Genomic DNA, 18,639 nt, shown 5'->3' with positions numbered 1-18,639 from the left:
ATTAGCGTTTTAAAAATGGCCTAAAGAGGGTGAGGGACGTTTGAGATATCAAAAATGTAAGCTATGACAGAAAATATTGTGCAACATGTTACGACAAGATGTTATCACCGATGGCATTATAAGTATTGACAAGACTGGGGCAGCTCTGTTATTATATTTCATACATATAACAGCGTATTTGATTGGACCGGGCTAATCACATGACTTTGAAATAATTCGCTGTGTTTTTTCCTCTAGCGCTGGAACATCCTTGGTCATGCTTGTTTATTTTTATTTGTCGTGTAGCACTGTTCCTAAATCTAAATCCCATGTCTTGCCTTCGCCACTTCATTTATCTGGCAAAGATGCATTTCATTCCATTTGACGTGGTTGAATGTACAATACATGTTAATAGTTTTCCTGACAAACGCCGAGCATATCTGATGTGACTAGATACCCGGTATATTGATAAAATTTACACAAATTATATTTCTTTTATCACTCCCCATATAATCGTACTCTTCCTGTTCATATACAGTAAGACTCAAAGTACTGTTATTGCACAGCAATTCAAACATAAAAAGTTATTTTCTGTAAAAAAAAAATCATTCTTAAAAATGTGTACGATCGCCGGCCATCATGTACAGTAGTTAAATTGGTTAGAGCGATCTTCTAGAGTTCGAATTCCGGTCTGGCCGTGCATTTTTCCTCTCCTGTTACATTAAGTAACGAAAGTAATACAGTCATGTCGGATAATCCTTAAATCAACTGATATACAAACTCCAATTTATGGCAATCATTCGATATTTTACAGGATTACTGATAACGAACTCTTAGTATACTTCCTCGAGGAGTTCCGAGTGAAAGTCTGCATCGTGATTTCACATATGACTTGTCTTACCACGGGGCTGAACATACATGTAATGTCTTGCCACGTAATTATATATAATTTAATAACGTATCTCCCCACGTGACTGTACACAAGATGTGACTAACAACATAAAAGTACCCATAACATGTCTACTCTATGACGTGTCTAATCACCGAACCGATGAGCCGTAAAATTCAAGGTAATAAAGAACTGAACCGAAAAATCACGTGACTTTACATATAACGTCTTTACTACAGATGTGTACAATTATATCATGTATCCCGGACAGGACGTTGAATTGAAAGACTTGAAATGGTAACAATGCGTCAAAGTTAATTGAACTATAGGTACCGAAGAAAGACATAAAAGAATACCAATATAAAGGCTGAAACGCCGTGATAGTATTCAGTGACGGATACACTGTGTATTTATCAGGTCAGCGACTGATACAGTGTGTATTTATCAGGTCAGTGACTGATACAGTGTGTATTTATCAGGTCAGTGACTGATACACTGTGTATTAACCAGGTCTGTGACTGATTCATGTACACAATGTATTTATCACGTCTGTGACTGATGCACAATGTATTTACCAGGTCAATGACTGATACAGTGTGTATTTATCAGGTCAGTGATTGATACAGTGTGTATTTATCAGGTCAGTAATTAATACAGTGTGTATTTATCAGGTCAGTGACTGATAAAGTGTGTATTTATCACGTCTGTGACTGATACAGTGTGTATTTATCAGGTCTGCGACTGATACACTGTGTATTTATCACGTCTGCGACTGATACACTGTGTATTTATCAGGTCAGTGATTGATACAGTGTGTATTTATCAGGTCAGTGACTGATACAGTGTGTATTTATCAGGTCAGTGACTGATACACTGTGTAATAACCAGGTCTGTGACTGATTCATGTACACAATGTATTAAGCACGTCTGTGACTGATGCACAATGTATTTACCAGGTCAATGACTGATACAGTGTGTATTTATCAGGTCTGCGACTGATACACTGTGTATTGATCAGGTCAGTGATTGATACAGTGTGTATTTATCAGGTCAGTAATTAATAAAGTGTGTATTTATCAGGTCAGTGACTGATAAAGTGTGTATTGATCACGTCTGTGACTGATACAGTGTGTATTTATCAGGTCTGCAACTGATACACTGTGTATTTATCACATCTGCGACTGATACCGTGTGTATTTATCAGGTCAGTGAATGATACTGTGTGTATTTATCAGGTCAGTGACTGATACAGTGTGTATTTATCAGGTCAGTGACTGATACACTGTGTATTGATCAGGTCAGTGATTGATATAGTGTGTATTTATCAGGTCAGCGACTGATACAGTGTGTATTTATCAGGTCAGTGACTGATACAGTGTCTATTTATCAGGTCAGCGACTGATACAAGGTCTGTGACTGATTCATGTACACAATGTATTTATCACGTCTGTGACTGATACACAATGTTTCTATCAGGTCAGTGACTCATACAGTGTGCATTTATCAGGTCAGTGACTGATACACTGTGTATTTATCAGGTCAGTGATTGATATAGTGTGTATTTATCAGGACAGCGACTGATACAGTGTGTATTTATCAGGTCAGTAACTGATACACTGTGTATTGATCAGGTCAGTGATTGATATAGTGTGTATTTATCAGGACAGCGACTGATACAGTGTGTATTTATCAGGTCAGTAATTAATACAGTGTGTATTTATCAGGTCAGGGACTGATACAGTGTCTATTTATCAGGTCAGTGACTGATACTGACAGATACAGTGTGCATTTATCAGGTCATTGATTGATACAGTGTGTATTTATCAGGGCAGTGACTGATACAGTGTGTATTTACCAGGTCAGTGACTGATACAGTGTCTTTTTATTAGGTCAGCGACTGATACAGTGTGTATCTATCAGGTCTGTGACTGATACAGTGTGTATTCATCAGGTCATTGACTGATACACAATGTATTTATCAGGTCAGTGTCTGATACACAATCTGTTTATCAGGTCAGTTTATCAGGTCAGTGACTGATACACTGTGTATTTATCAGGTCAGTGACTGATATTGTGTCTATTTACCAGGTCAGTGACTGATACAGTGTCTATTTACCAGGTCATTGACTGATACAGTGTCTATTTATCAGGTCAGTGACTGATACACTATGTGTTTAGCAGGTCAGTGTCTGATACACAATCTGTTTATCAGGTCAGTTTATCAGGTCAGTGACTGATACACTGTGTATTTATCAGGTCAGTGACTGATAAAGTGTGTATTTATCACGTCTGTGACTGATACACAATGTTTCTATCAGGTCAGTGACTCATACAGTGTGCATTTATCAGGTCAGTGACTGATACAGTGTATAGTTATCAGGTCAGTGACTGATACAGTGTATAGTTATCAGGTCAGTGACTGATACAGTGTCTTTTTATTAGGTCAGCGACTGATACAGTGTGTATTTATCAGGTCTGGGACTGATACAGTGTGTATTTATCAGATCAGTGACTGGTACAGTGTCTATTTATCAGGTCAGTGACTTATACAGTGTGTATTTATCAGGTCAGTGTCTGATACACAATCTGTTTATCAGGTCAGTTTATCAGGTCAGTGACTGATACACAATGTGTTTAGCAGGTCAGTGTCTGATACACAATCTGTTTATCAGGGCAGTGACTGTTACAGTGTGTATTTATCAGGTCAGTGTCTGATACACAATCTGTTTATCAGGGCAGTGACTGTTACAGTGTGTATTTATCAGGTCAGTAATTAATACAGTGTGTATTTATCAGGTCAGTGACTGATACAGTGTGTATTTATCAGTCTGTGACTGATACACAATGTATTTATCAAGTCAGTAACTGATACACAATGTATTTATCAGTCTGTGTCTGACACAGAGTGTATTGATCATGTCAGTGTCTGATACACAATGTGTTTATCAGGTCAGTGACTGTTACACACAATGTATTTACACAATGTATTTATCAGGTCTGTGACTGATACAGCGTGTATGTATCAGGTCTGTGACTGATACAGTGTGTATTCATCAGGTCATTGACTGATACACAATGTATTTATCAAGTCAGTGACTGATAAACAATGTATTTATCAGGTCTGTGACTGATACAGTGTGTATTTATCACGTCTGTGACTGATACAGTGTGTATTACAGGTCAGTAATTGATACACAATGTATTTATCAAGTCTGTGACTGATACAGTGTGTATTTATCAGTCTGTGACTGACACAGAGTGTATTGATCAGGTCAGTGTCTGATACACAATGTGTTTATCTGGTCAGTGAATGTTACACAATGTGTTTATCAGGTCAGTGACTGTTACACACAATGTATTTATCAGGTCTGTGACTGATACAGTGTGTATTTATCAGGTCAGTGACTGATACAGTGTGTATTTATCAGGTCAGTGACTGATACAGTGTGTATTTATCGGTCAGCGCCTGATACAGTGGGTATTTATCAGGTATGTGACTGATGCAGTGTGTATTTATTAGTTCAATGACTGATACAGTGTGTATTTATCAGGTCAGTGACTGATACAGTGTGTATTTATCGGTCAGCGACTGATACAGTGTGTATTTATCAGGTATGTGACTGATGCAGTGTGTATTTATCAGTTCAATGACTGATACAGTGTGTATTTATCAGGTCAGTGACTGATACAGTGTGTATTTATCAGGTATGTGACTGTTACAGTGTGTATTTATCAGATCAGTGACTGATTCAGTGTGTATTTATCAGTCAGCGACTGATACAGAGTGTATTTATCAGGTATGTGACTGTTACAGTGTGTATTTATCAGATCAGTGACTGATTCAGTGTGTATTTATCAGTCAGCGACTGATGCAGTGTGTATTTATCAGGTATGTGACTGATGCAGTGTGTATTTATCAGTTCAATGACTGATACAGTGTGTATTTATCAGGGCAGTGTCTGAAACACAATGTGTTTTTCAGGTCAGTGTCTGATACACAATCTGTATATCAGGTCAGTGACTGTTACAGTGTGGATTTATCAGGTCAGTGACTGATACAGTGTCTACTTCTCAGATCAGTGACTGATACAGTGTGTATTTATCAGGGCAGTGACTGATACAGTGTGTACTGATCAGATCAGTGACTGATACAGTGTGTATTTATCACTGATACACAATGTATTTATCAGGTCAGTGTCTGATACACAATGTGTTTATCAGGTCAGTGACTGTTACACACAATGTATTTATCAGGTCTGTGACTGATACACCGTGTATGTATCAGGTCTGTGACTGATACAGTGTGCATTTATCAGGTCATTGATTGATACAGTGTGTATTTATCAGATCAGTGACTGATTCAGTGTGTATTTATCAGTCAGCGACTGATACCGTGTGTATTTATCAGGTCAGTGTCTGAAACACAATGTGTTTGATTGATACAGTGTGTATTTATCAGGTCAGTGGCTGATACACAATGTATTTATCAAGTCAGTAACTGATACACAATGTATTTATCAGGTCAGTGTCTGATACACAATCTGTATATCAGGTCAGTGACTGTTACAGTGTGGATTTATCAGGTCAGTGACTGATACAGTGTGTTTTTATCAGGTCAGCAACTGATACAGTGTCTATTTATCAGGTCAGTGACTGATACAGTGTGTACTGATCAGATCAGTGACTGATACAGTGTCTATTTATCAGGTCAGTGACTGATTTAGTGTGTATTCAGCAGGTCTATCTGTTTATCAGGTCAGTGACTGTTACAGTGTGTATTTATCAGATCAGTGACTGATTCAGTGTGTATTTATCAGTCAGCGACTGATACCGTGTGTATTTATCAGGTCAGTGTCTGAAAAACAATGTGTTTATCAGGTCAGTGTCTGATACACAATCTGTATATCAGGTCAGTGACTGTTACAGTGTGGATTTATCAGGTCAGTGACTGATACAGTGTGCATTTATCAGGTCATTGATTGATACAGTGTGTATTTATCAGATCAGTGACTGATTCAGTGTGTATTTATCAGTCAGCGACTGATACAGAGTGTATTTATCAGGTATGTGACTGTTACAGTGTGTATTTATCAGATCAGTGACTGATTCAGTGTGTATTTATCAGTCAGCGACTGATACAGAGTGTATTTATCAGGTATGTGACTGTTACAGTGTGTATTTATCAGATCAGTGACTGATTCAGTGTGTATTTATACTGATACAGTGTGTATTTATCGGGTATGTGACTGATACAGTGTGTATTTATCAGGTCTGGGACTGATACAGTGTGTATTTATCAGGGCAGTGTCTGAAACACAATGTGTTTTTCAGGTCAGTGTCTGATACACAATCTGTATATCAGGTCAGTGACTGTTACAGTGTGTATTTATCAGATCAGTGACTGATTCAGTGTGTATTTATCAGTCAGCGACTGATACAGTGTGTATTTATCAGGTATGTGACTGTTACAGTGTGTATTTATCAGGTAAGTAATTGATACAAAATGTATTTATCAGGTCAGTGACTGATACAGTGTGTATTTATCACGTCTGTGACTGAAACAATGTTTATTTATCAGGTGAGTGACTGATACACAATGTATTTATCAAGTCAGTGACTGTTACATTGTGTATTTATCAGGTCAGTGATTGTTACACAATGTATTTATCAGGTAAGTAACTAATACACAATGTTTTTATCAGGTCTGTGACTGAAACAGTGTGTATTTATCAGGTCAGTGGCTGATACAGTGTCTTTTTATCAGGTCAGCGACTGATACAATGTGTATGTATCAGGTCTGTGACTGATACAGTGTGTATTTATCAGGTCAGTGACTGATATTGTGTCTATTTACCAGGTCAGTGACTGATACAGTGTCTATTTATCAGGTCAGTGACTGATTTAGTGTGTATTCAGCAGGTCTGTGACTTATACAGTGTGCATTTATCAGGTCATTGATTGATACAGTGTGTATTTATCAGATCAGTGACTGGTTCAGTGTCTATTTATCAGGTCAGTGACTGATTCAGTGTGTATTCAGCAGGTCTGTGACAGATACAGTGTGCATTTATTAGGTCAGTGACTGATACAGTGTGTATTGATCAGATCAGTGACTGATACAGTGTGTATTTATCAGGTATGTGACTGATACAGTGTGTATTTATCAGGTCTGGGACTGATACAGTGTGTATTTATCAGGTCAGTGACTGATACAGTGTGTATTGATTAGATCAGTGACTGATACAGTGTCTATTTATCAGATCAGTGACTGATACAGTGTGTATTTATAAGGTCAGTGACTGATACAGTGTGTATTTATCAGGTCAGTGACTGATACAGTGTCTACTTCTCAGATCAGTGACTGATACAGTGTGTATTGATCAGATCAGTGACTGATACAGTGTGTACTTATCAGGTCAGTGACTGATACACAGTGTATTTATCAAGTCAGTGACTGTTACACAATGTATCTATCACGTCTGTGACTGATACAGTGTGTCGTCTGTGACTGACACAATGTTTATTTATCAGGTGAGTGACTGATACACAATGTATTTATCAAGTCAGTGACTGTTACAAAATGTATCTATCAGGTCAGTGACTGATACACAGTGTATTTATCAAGTCAGTGACTGTTCCACAATGTATCTATCAGGTCAGTAACTGATACAGTGTGTATTTATAAGGTCAGTGACTGATACAGTGTCTATTTATCAGATCAGTGACTGATACAGTGTGAATTTATCAGGTCAGTGACTGATTCAGTGTCTATTTGTCAGATCAGTGACTGATACAGTGTCTATTTATCAGGTCAGTGACTGTTACAGTGTGTATTTAACAGGTCAGTGACTGATACAGTGTGTACTTATCAGGTCAGTGACTGATACACCATGTATTTATCAGGTCAGTGATTGATACACAATGTATTTATCAGGTACAGTGTGTATTTATCAGGTATGTGACTGATGCAGTGTGTATTTATCAGTTCAGTGACTGATACAGTGTGTATTTATAAGGTCAGTGACTGATTCAGTGTCTATTTGTCAGATCAGTGACTGATACAGTGTCTATTTATCAGATCAGTGACTGATACAGTGTGTACTGATCAGATCAGTGACTGATACAGTGTCTACTTCTCAGATCAGTGACTGATACAGTGTGAATTTATCAGGTCAGTGACTGATACACAATGTATTTATCAAGTCAGTGACTGTTACACAATGTATCTATCAGGTCAGTGACTGATACACAATGTATTTATCAAGTCAGTGACTGTTACACAATGTATCTATCAGGTCAGTAACTTATACACAATGTATTTATCACGTCTGTGACTGATACACAATGTTTCTATCAGGTCAGTGACTGATACAGTGTGCATTTATCAGGTCAGTGATTGATACAGTGTGTATTTAGCAGGTCAGTGACTGATACAGTGTTTATTTATCAGGTCAGTGACTGATACAGTGTGTATTTATCGGTCTGTGACTGACACAGAGTGTATTGATCAGGCCAGTGTCTGATACACAATGTGTTTATCAGGTCAGTGAATGTTACACAATGTGTTTATCAGGTCAGTGACTGTTACACACACTGTATTTACACAATGTATTTATCAGGTCTGTGACTGATACAGTGTGTATTTATCAGGTCTGTGACTGATACAGCGTGTATTCAGCAGGTGTGTGACAGATACAGTGTGCATTTATCAGGTCAGTGACTGATACAGTGTGTATTGATTAGATCAGTGACTGATACAGTGTCTATTTATCAGATCAGTGACTGGTACAGTGTCTATTTATCAGGTCAGTGACTGATACAGTGTGCATTTATCAGGTCAGTGACTGATACAGTGTGTAATGATTAGATCAGTGACTGATACAGTGTCTGTTTATCAGATCAGTGACTGGTACAGTGTCTATTTATCAGGTCAGTGACCGATAAAGTGTGTTTTTATCAGGTCAGCGACTGATACAATGTGTATGTATCAGGTCTGTGACTGATACAGTGTGTATTTAGCAGGTCTGTGACTGAGACAGCGTGTATTCAGCAGGTGTGTGACTCAGGTCAGTGACTGATACAGTGTGTATTTATCAGGTCAGTGACTGAAACAGTGTCTACTTATCAGATCAGTGACTGATACAGTGTGTATTGATCAGATCAGTGACTGATACAGTGTGTATTTATAAGGTCAGTGACTGATACAGTGTGTATTTATCAGGTCAGTGTCTGATACACAATGTGTTTATCAGGTCAGTGACTGTTACAGTGTGTATTTATCAGGTCAGTGACTGATACAGTGTATATTTATCAGGTCAGTGACTGATACAGTGTGTATTTATCAAGTGACTGATACAGTGTGTATTTATCAGGTCAGTGTCTGATACACAATGTGTTTATCAGGTCAGTGACTGTTACAGTGTGTATTTATCAGGTCAGAGACTGATACAGTGTGTATTGATCAGATCAGTGACTGATACAGTGTCTATTTATCAGGTCAGTGACCGATAAAGTGTGTTTTTATCAGGTCAGCGACTGATACAGTGTCTATTTATCAGGTCAGCGACTGATACAGAGTGTATTTATCAGGTCAGTGTCTGATACACAATGTGTTTATCAGGTCAGTGTCTGATACACAATCTGTTTATCAGGTCAGTGACTGTTACAGTGTGTATTTATCAGGTCAGTGACTGATACAGTGTGTATTGATCAGATCAGTGACTGATACAGTGTCTATTTATCAGGTCAGTGACTGATACAGTGTGTTTTTATCAGGTCAGCGACTGATACAGTGTCTATTTATCAGGTCAGCGACTGATACACAATGTATTTATCAGGTCAGTGTCTGATACACAATGTGTTTATCAGGTCAGTGTCTGATACACAATCTGTTTATCAGGTCAGTGACTGTTACAGTGTGTATTTATCAGGTCAGTAATTGATACAAAATGTATTTATCAGGTCAGTGACTGATACAGTGTGTATTTATCACGTCTGTGACTGAAACAATGTGTATTTATCAGGTGAGTGACTGATACACAATGTATTTATCAAGTCAGTGACTGTTACATTGTGTATTTATCAGGTCAGTGATTGTTACACAATGTATTTATCAGGTAAGTAACTAATACACAATGTTTTTATCAGGTCTGTGACTGATACAGTGTGTATTTATCAAGTCTGTGACTGTTACACAATGTATCAATCAGGTCAGTAACTGATACACAATGTTTTTATCAGGTCTGTGACTGATACAGTGTGTTTTTATCACGTCTGTGACTGATACACAATGTATCTATCAGGTCAGTAACTGATACAGTGTGTATTTATCAGGTCAGTGATTGATACACAATGTATTTATCAAGTCAGTGACTGTTACACAATGTATCTATCAGGTCAGTAACTGATACACAATGTATTTATCAGGTCAGTGACTGATACAGTGTGCATTTATCAGGTCAGTGATTGATACAGTGTGTATTTAGCAGGTCAGTGACTGATACAGTGTTTATTTATCAGGTCAGTGACTGATACAGTGTGTATTTATCAGTCCGTGACTGATACACAATGTATCTAACAGGTCAGTGACTGATACACAATGTATTTATCAAGTCAGTGACTGTTACACAATGTATCTATCAGGTCAGTAACTGATACACAATGTATTTATCAGGTCAGTGACTGATACAGTGTGCATTTATCAGGTCAGTGATTGATACAGTGTGTATTTAGCAGGTCAGTGACTGATACAGTGTTTATTTATCAGGTCAGTGACTGATACAGTGTGTATTTATCAGTCCGTGACTGATACACAATGTATCTAACAGGTCAGTGACTGATACACAATGTATTTATAAAGTCAGTGACTGTTACACAATGTATCTATCAGGTCAGTAACTGATACACAATGTATTTATCAGGTCAGTGACTGATACAGTGTGTATTTATCACGTCTGTGACTGAAACAATGTGTATTTATCAGGTGAGTGACTGATACACAATGTATTTATCACGTCTGTGACTGATACACAATGTATCTATCAGGTCAGTGACTGGTACAGTGTGCATTTATCAGGTCAGTGATTGATACAGTGTGTATTTATCAGGTCAGTGACTGATGCCGTGATTATTTATCAGGTCAGTGACTGACACAGAGTGTATTGATCATGTCAGTGTCTGATACACAATGTGTTTATCAGGTCAGTGACTGTTACACACAATGTATTTACACAATGTATTTATCAGGTCTGTGACTGATACAGCGTGTATGTATCAGGTCTGTGACTGATACAGTGTGTATTTATCAAGTCAGTGACTGATACACAATGTATTTATCAAGTCAGTGACTGATACACAATGTATTTAGCAAGTCTGTGACTGATACAGTGTGTATTTATCACGTCTGTGACTGATACAGTGTGTATTACAGGTCAGTAATTGATACACAATGTATTTATCAAGTCAGTGACTGATACACAATGTATGTATCAGGTCTGTGACTGATAAAGTGTGTATTTATCAGGTCAGTGACTGATACATAATGTATTTATCAAGTCAGTGACTGATACAGTGTGTATTACAGGTCAGTAATTGATACACAATGTATTTATCAAGTCAGTGACTGATACACAATGTATTTATCACGTCTGTGACTGATACAGTGTGTATTTATCAGGCCTGTGATTGATACAGTGTTTATTTATCAGGTCAGTGACTGATACAGTGTGTATTTATCAGTCTGTGACTGACACAGAGTGTATTGATCAGGTCAGTGTCTGATACAGTGTGTGTTTATCAGGTCAGTGAATGTTACAAAATGTGTTTATCAGGTCAGTGACTGTTACACACAATGTATTTATCAGGTCTGTGACTGATACACCGTGTATGTATCAGGTCTGTGACTGATACAGTGGATACAGTGTGTATTTATCAGGTCAGTGACTGATACACAATGTATTTATCAAGTCAGTAACTGATACACAATGTATTTATCAGGTCAGTGACTGTTACAGTGTGTATTTATCAGATCAGTGACTGATACAGTGTGTCTTTATCAGTCAGCGACTGATACTGTGTGTATTTATCAGGTATGTGACTGATGCAGTGTGTATTTATCAGTTCAGTGACTGATACAGTGTGTATTGATCAGATCAGTGACTGATACAGTGTCTATTTATCAGCTCAGTGACTGATACTGTGTGTATTTATCAGGTCAGTGACTGATACAGTGACTTTTTATCAGGTCAGCGACTGATACAGTGTGTATGTATCAGGTCTGTGACTGATACAGTGTGTATTGATCAGATCAGTGACTGATTCAGTGTGTATTTATCAGTCAGCGACTGATACAGTGTGTATTGATCAGATTAGTGACTGATACAGTGTCTATTTATCAGCTCAGTGACTGATAATGTGTGTATTTATCAGGTCAGTAATTGATACACAATGTATTTATCAAGTGAGTGACTGATACACAATGTATTTATCAGGTCTGTGACTGATACAGTGTGTATTTATCAGGTCAGTAATTGATACACAATGTATTTATCAGGTCAGTGACTGATACACAATGTATTTATCAGGTCAGTGACTGATACATAATGTATTTATCAGGTCAGTAATTGATACACAATCTATGTATCAGGTCAGTGACTGTTACACAGTTTAGTTATCAGGTCAGTAATTGATACACAATGTATTTATCAGGTCAGTAATTGATACACAATGTATTTATCAGGTCAGTGACTGATACAGAGTGTATTTATCAGGTCAGTAATTGATACACAATGCAATTATCAGGTCAGTGACTGAATTAGTGTGTATTTATCACGTATGTGACTGTTACACAATGTATTTATCAGGTCAGTTACTGATACACATTGTATTTATCAGGTCAGTAACTGATTCACAATGTATTTATCAGGTCAGTGACTGAAACAGTGTGTATTTATCAGGTCATTAATTGATACACAATGTATTTATCAAGTCAGTGATTGTTACACAATTTATTTATCAGGTCAGTAACTGATACACAATGTATTTATCAGGTCAGTGACTGATACACCATGTATTTATCAGGTCAGTGACTGAAACACAATGTTTTTATCAGGTCAGTGACTTAAACAGTGTTTATTTATCAGGTCAGTGACTGTTACACAATATATTTATCAGGTCAGTTACTGATACACAATGTATTTATCAGGTCAGTAACTGATACACAATGTATTTATCAGGTCAGTGACTAAAACAGTGTTTATTTATCAGGTCAGTGACTGTTACACAATGTATTTATCACGCCAGTAACTGATACACAAGCTTTATCTGATCACTTACCGATTTTTGATATAATGTAATGAAATTCATACAATGATAAAAACACCACTTTTATCAACCCCGTAACTGATACACTGTCACATAAATGACAGTGTTAAATTATGTACAGGTTCATATTTTAAATGGAGGTGCCTTAACTGAAGGCCATTACGCTTTGTTTATTTGCAGCGGTTTACATTTATATCGAGTCAAATATGCGTAAACATGCGACACACAATCTAACCTATCATGCGTATCTAGTTAGCATTTTAATGACGCAGATTAGTATGTATATCCATATCTAAAAGCCGGTAATAGAAGAAAGAATTGCCGACAATCCCTGACAGCGAACAAAAAATATAGACATGTTTTCAATGTCAATAATTAACCACATATGGTATATCCAATATCAGTTCAATACACAGAACATATCGATAGCAGGAAAAACCGAAAGCACACACGTCACAATGATAGTTACCACAGGGTCCTCGACAATATTCCCATAACTTACTCAACACAACGCCAATCTTCAGGTCCCCATACCTCCGAATAAACTAATCGCTACCCCGGAAGGGTCCCATTGCCTTACAAAACCAATATAATCGCTACCCCGGAAGGGTCCCATTGCCTTACAAAACCAATATAATCGCCACCCTGTAAAAAATCTGCAAAACTCATCGACACTTAGTGAGTACCTGGTCTCGGGACACTAGAAACTTGCTATATCCCTCAACCCCATACTTTAACTGTATACTAAACACATCGTCACCTAGTGAGGGTCTCTATAACTTGCTAAACACATCGTCACCTAGTGAGGGTCTCTATACCTTACTAAACACATCGACAATCAGTCAGGGTCACCCAGTGAGGGTCTCCATACCTTACTAAATTCATCGTCACCCAGTGATGGTCTCTATACCTTACTAAACACATCGTCACCTAGTGAGGGTCTCTATACCTAATTAAACGCATCGCCACCTAGTGAGGGTGTCTAAACCTAACTAAACACATCGTCACCCAGTGAGGGTATCTATACCTTACTAAACACATCGTCACCCAGTGAGGGTCTCCATACCTTACAAAACTCATCGTCACCTAGTGAGGGTCTCCATACCTTACAAAACTCATCGTCACCTAGTGAGGGTCTCTATACCTTACTAAACTCATCGTCACCTAGTGAGGGTCTCTATACCTTACTAAACTCTTCGTCACCTAATGAGAGATCCCATATCTTACTAAACCCATCGTCACTCAGTGAGTGACCCCATACCTTACAAAACTCATCGTCACTCAGTGAGGGTATCTATACCTTACTAAACTCATCGTCACTCAGTGAGGGTATCCATACCTTGCAAAACTCATCGTCACCTAGTGAGGGTCTCTATACCTTACTAAACTCATCGTCACCTAGTGAGGGTCTCTATACCTTACAAAACTCTTCGTCACCTAATGAGAGATCCCATATCTTACTAAACCCATCGTCACTCAGTGAGTGACCCCATACCTTACAAAACTCATCGTCACTCAGTGAGGGTATCTATACCTTACTAAACTCATCGTCACTCAGTGAGGGTATCCATACCTTGCAAAATTCATCGTCACCTAGTGAGGGTCTCTATACCTTACTAAACTCATCGTCACCCAGTGAGGGTCTTTATACCTTGCTAAACACATCGTCACCTAGTGAGGTTCTCCCTATCCCTTACAAAACTGATAGACACCTAGTGAGGGTCTCTATACCTTACTAAACTCATTGTCACCTAGTGAGGGTCTCTATGCCTAACTAAACTCATCGTTGCCTAGTGAGGGTCTCCATATCTTACTAAACTCATCGTCACCTAGTCAGGGTCTCCATACCTTACTAAACTCATCGTCGCCCAGTGAGGGTCTCTATACCTTACTAAACACATCGTCACCTGGGGAGGGTCTTGCTAAACACATCGTCACCTAGTGAGGGTCTCTATGCCTAACTAAACTCATCGTCACTCAGTGAGCGTCTCCATACCTTACAAAACTAATCATCACTCAGTGAGGGTCTCCATACCTTACTAAACACATCGTCGCCTAGTGAGGGTCTCCATACCTTACTAAACTCATCGTCACTCAGTGATGGTCTCCATACCTTACAAAACTCATCGTCATGTCAGGGTCTCCATACCTTACAAAACTAGTCATCACTCAGTGAGGGTCTCCATACCTTACTAAACACATCGTCGCCTAGTGAGGGTCTCCATACCTTACAAAACTAATCATCACTCAGTGAGGGTCTCCATACCTTACAAAACTCATCGTCATGTCAGGGTCCCCATAACTCACACAACACACTGCCACCCCGTCCGGGACCCCATACCTCACACAACACACCGCCAACCCGTCAAGAACCCCATACCACACACAACACCCCACCACCCCGCCAGGGAGCCCATACCTCAAACATCACCCCGCCAGGGAGCCAATACCTCACACAACACACCGTCATGCCATCAGGGTCCCCCTACATTACAAAACACAACGCACACTCCGTCAGGGACCCCAAACCTCTAACAACACACCACCATCCCGTTAGGGTCCCCAAACCTCACACAACACACCAACACCCTGTCAGGGTTCCAATAACTCAAACAATACACCACCACCCCTCAGGGTCCCCAAACCTCACAAAACACACCACCACACCGGCATGGTCCCCAAACCTCACACAACAACAGCCAAATCGTCAGGGGAACCCATACCTCAAAATACACCCGCCATCCCGTTAGGGACCCAAACCTAACACAACACACTGTCACCTCGTCAGGGTCCCCATACCTCACAAAACACACAGCCACCCCGTCAGGGACCAAAACCTCACACAACACACCACCACCCCGTCAGTGTCCCCAAATCTTACACAACACACCGCCAACCCGTCAGGGGAACCCATACCTCAAAAAACACCCCGCCACCCCGTCAGGGACCCAAACCTAACAAAACACACTGCCATCCCGTCAAGGACCCCCTACCTCACAAAACACACCGCCATCCCGTCAGGGTCCCCTTACATCACAAACACACCGCACGCCACGTCAGGGTCCCCAAACCCCACGCAACACACCCCACATCGCCAGGGTCCCCAAACCTCACACAACACACCACCACCACGTCAAGGTCCCCCTACCTCACAAAACACACAACCACCCCGTCAGGGTCCCCCTACCTCATGAAACACAGCACCACCCCGTCATGGCCCCCATACCTCGCAAAACACACCACCCCCCCGTCAGGGTCCCCCTCCCTCATGAAACACAGCCCCACCCCGTCATGGTCCCCATACCTCGCAAAACACACCACCACCCCGTCAGGGTCCCCATACCTCACAATACACACAACCACCCCGTCAGGGTCCCCCTACCTCACACAACACACCACCACCCCGTCATAGTCCCCTCCCTCAAACAGCACACCGTCACCCGGTCAGGGTCTCCAAACCTCACACAACACACCACCACCCCGTCATAGTCCCCTCCCTCAAACAGCACCCCGTCACCCGGTCAGGGTCTCCAAACCTCACACAACACACCACCACCCCGTCATATTCCCCTCCCTCAAACAGCACACCGTCACCCGGTCAGGGTCTCCAAACCTCACACAACACACCACCACCACGTCAAGGTCCCCCTACATCACACAACACACCACCACCACGTCAAGGTCCCACTACATCACAAAATACGCCACCACCCCGTCAAGGTCCCCCTACCTCACACAACACACCACCACCCCGTCAAGGTCCCCCTACATCACACAACACACCACCACCACGTCAAGGTCCCCCTACATCACAAAATACACCACCACCCCATCAAGGTCCCCCTACCTCACACAACACACCACCACCCCGTCATAGTCCCCTCCCTCAAACAGCACCCCGTCACCCGGTCAGGGTCTCCAAACCTCACACAACACACCCCCCCCCCGTCATATTCCCCTCCCTCAAACAGCACACCGTCACCCGGTCAGGGTCTCCAAACCTCACACAACACACCACCACCACGTCAAGGTCCCCCTACATCACACAACACCCCACCACCCCTAAGGTTCCCCAAACCTCACACAACACACCACCACACCGGCATGGTCCCCAAATCTCACACACCACACCGCCAAATCGTCAGGGGAACCCATACCTCAAAATACCCCCGCCATCCCGTTAGGGACCCAAACCTAACACAACACACTGTCACCTGGTCAGGGTCCCCCTACCTCACACAACACACCACCACCCCGTCAAGGTCCCCCTACATCACACAACACACCACCACCCCGTCAAGGTCCCCCTACATCACACAACACACCACCACCCCGTCAAGGTCCCCCTACATCACACAACACACCACCACCCCTAAGGTTCCCCAAACCTCACAAAACACACCACCACACCGGCATGGTCCCCAAACCTCACACAACAACAGCCAAATCGTCAGGGGAACCCATACCTCAAAATCCACCCGCCATCCCGTTAGGGACCCAAACCTAACACAACACACTGTCACCTGGTCAGGGTCCCCCTACCTCACACAACACACCACCCCCCCGTCATAGTCCCCTCCCTCAAACAGCACACCGTCCCCCGGTCAGGGTCTCCAAACCTCACACAACACACCACCCCCACGTCAAGGTCCCCCTACATCACAAAATACACCACCACCCCATCAAGGTCCCCCTACCTCACACAACACACCACCACCCCGTCATAGTCCCCTCCCTCAAACAGCACCCCGTCACCCGGTCAGGGTCTCCAAACCTCACACAACACACCACCACCACGTCAAGGTCCCCCTACATCACACAACACACCACCACCCCTAAGGTTCCCCAAACCTCACACAACACACCACCACACCGGCATGGTCCCCAAATCTCACACAACACACCGCCAAATCGTCAGGGGAACCCATACCTCAAAATACCCCCGCCATCCCGTTAGGGACCCAAACCTAACACAACACACTGTCACCTGGTCAGGGTCCCCCTACCTCACACAACACACCCCCACCACGTCAAGGTCCCCCTACATCACAAAATACACCACAACCCCGTCAGGGTCCCCCTACCTCATGAAACACAGCACCACCCCGTCATGGTCCCCATACCTCACACAACACACCACCACCCCGTCAAGGTCCCCAAACCTCACACAACACACCACCACCCCTAAGGTTCCCCAAACCTCACAAAACACACCACCACACCGGCATGGTCCCCAAATCTCACACAACACACCGCCAAATCGTCAGGGGAACCCATACCTCAAAATACACCCGCCATCCCGTTAGGGACCCAAACCTAACACAACACACTGTCACCTGGTCAGGGTCCCCATACCTCACACAACACACAGCCACCCCGTCAGGGTCCCCAAACCTCACACAACACACCAACACCCTGTCAGGATCCCCAAACCTCACACAGCACACCTA

General features: G+C 41.4%; 1 protein-coding gene across 1 annotated transcript in view; it reads left to right on the top strand.

The window, feature by feature from the left end:
* Positions 1–18,639, top strand: part of LOC110457054 (protein PIF-like) — a 47,425-nt gene that overhangs the window by 17,448 nt on the left and 11,338 nt on the right. The gene's annotated exons all lie outside the window — the stretch shown is intronic.

The sequence above is a fragment of the Mizuhopecten yessoensis genome, unplaced genomic scaffold (genome assembly GCF_002113885.1).
Source record: "Mizuhopecten yessoensis strain PY_sf001 unplaced genomic scaffold, ASM211388v2 scaffold1079, whole genome shotgun sequence".
NCBI lineage: Eukaryota > Metazoa > Mollusca > Bivalvia > Pectinida > Pectinidae > Mizuhopecten > Mizuhopecten yessoensis.
This window is presented reverse-complemented; position numbering and strand designations above follow the sequence as displayed.